At 43.7% G+C, this 2,304-nt stretch overlaps 1 pseudogene; it reads right to left on the bottom strand.

The window, feature by feature from the left end:
- Nucleotides 1-301: 301 nt before the first annotated feature.
- LOC105819732 overlaps nucleotides 302-2,304 on the bottom strand; it is a 3,688-nt pseudogene continuing 1,685 nt past the window's right edge.

The following is a 2,304-nucleotide window of genomic DNA, read 5'->3' as shown; positions in this document are numbered from 1 at the left end:
GGAAGTACTCAATAAATGTCCTAGATAGGGGACAGTTTGATAGTCACCCACCCGCTCTGCCTTGGCCAGAGCTCTTTCCTTGTTACCTGCTTTCAGCCATGCTCAGCCATGCACCTGTTGCACATCATGAGTAGCTTCTGCTAATATTGAAAAACCTTTGAGGATTCCCACCTATAAAAATAAAGTCCTGTAAAAACAAGACAAAAAGGCAATTTGAAGGTGGGATGGGACTTTCAAAATTCTTTAAGCCAACAAAAGTTTTCGTTTTTGTTTTTTTTAGTAATACAGTAGACTGTATTTTCTATCCTACAGGTAATTTTTCTGTAGCTTCAACATTTCCCCTCAAAATTAAAAGAACAGGGGAAAAAAATCCCAGTGTTGAGAACTGGATCCCCTGGCCCTTTCTCCTCTTATCTCCTCCCATGCTTGAATCTCTGAATGGCCAGCATCCTCTTGGATCTGCAGTCAGGCCCAACACAGTCCAGCCTCAGCACTATCTTCTTTGTGGTGTCAGCCGTCTTCCAGAAGATTGGCTGTGTTTGCCCACCATACCCTCTGCTTCCGGCCATGGCACCTCTTTCCCTGGGCACACGGGGAATCCTTGCTCTTCTTATGCTGGGTCACCCTGTGAGGCTGACGCTCACCACACTTCTTGCAGAAAATTCTTCTGGTTTTAGATACATTGACCCTCTTTTCAGGAGAGCTGTCTACACAATGAAAACAGGAAATTTGGGGTCTGCAATTCTCACCTCACGCAGGTCACACCTAACAGGAAAAGGAAGAATCAACATTTTTTTTTTTTTGAAGACACTTCCTCTGATAAACTCTCAGCCCAGGCACAGAAATTAATTTATATAGATAATAAAACCTCTCAGGGTCAATGAGGGGGCATCCTGAACATCTGAATATATGATTGGGTCATATCACGCAGTATAGGATGAACAGTTCCTAAACATTTGTGATGGGCTGATTGTGTCCCCTCAAAACTCATGAGTTGAAGTTCTAACCTTCAGTACCTCAGAATGGAACTGTATTTGGAGATAAGGTCTTGGAAGAGGTGATCAAGTTAAAATGAGGTCTTCAGGGTGGGCCCTACTCCACTGTGACTGGTGTCCTTATAAGAAGAGGAAATTTGGACACACACAGAGAGAATTATAGTCTCCAAACTGTGCACAAATAAATTTCTGTTGTTTAAACTACCCAGTCTGTGGTCTTGTTATGGCAGCCCTAACAAGCTACTTTCACATTTATTACAGAATTCTTCATCGTGGTCTTACCACAAAGATGTATTTGTGCAACACATGCGTGTACGTGCCGGCACTGTGTAACTGGGATTATATAACCAGGCACAATTGATAACACGAGAGATCAGGTTTTGCCAGAGGGAAGCAATTGGAAAGACTTTATAAAGTCTGAGGAAATTATTATACTCCTTGATGCCTGGAGTTAAATTTTCTTACCCCTAAAAATGATTCTTTTAGATGTTCCTTTTTATCTTTCTACCCCCATATCCTCTTCTCTCCTCACTTCACCACCTTTCCACTCTCCCCTGTCAAATGTCCTCCCAACACACACACACACGCACACACACACACACACATACACACACACACATGTGTACACGGGCGTGCACACACACTACTCCAACATATCCACTCGCCCTTGAGCAGGCCCTGATAGCCATTCCTGGTTCTGCTTAACAAAAAATAAAATAGCTATTGTGTTTTGTTTCGTTTGTTTTTCTAAGGCTTAAAGCAGATTTCCTCAACCAAAAGTTGGGAGCAAGTTTGAAAACCTGTTTGTGAGGGTAAGGATTTCAACTTGACCTCAAATCAGTCAGGGAAGATGGTTTCAGAAAACCAGGCATTCTGAGGTATCGAGAAGGGTTTCTACACGGGAGGAAAGCACCTTCAAGGCTTGGTTAAAGTCCACTCTGTCTACAAGGCAAAGAGGCACAGCGGTCATGGCTCTGATGAGGACGACGTCTCTGATAGGAGCAGAGAGAGTCTCCCGAGGCTCGGGGCCCAGAAAAGTCCCTGGCTGTGTCTACAGGAGTCTGTCTCCCACCGTGGGCGCCATGATGTCAGCTCCCTCATGTAAGGCAGTGGTCTGGGCTCTGGGAAGCCTGCAGAAAGTCACTGAACTCTGGAACTGAACCGTGATCATTTCTGTTTTCTGCACAGTAAAGTAAGAGGATTAGACCATCAGTCACTTGCAATTTTTTTTTTTTTAACTGTGGAAAAAACTTTACTCAGACAAAATCTTACATGTAAGTTCATATTAAAAACAAACACTCGGCCGGGC

The sequence above is a fragment of the Propithecus coquereli genome, unplaced genomic scaffold, assembly GCF_000956105.1.
Source record: "Propithecus coquereli isolate 6110/MARCELLA unplaced genomic scaffold, Pcoq_1.0 Scaffold5, whole genome shotgun sequence".
Taxonomy (NCBI): domain Eukaryota; kingdom Metazoa; phylum Chordata; class Mammalia; order Primates; family Indriidae; genus Propithecus; species Propithecus coquereli.
This window is presented reverse-complemented; position numbering and strand designations above follow the sequence as displayed.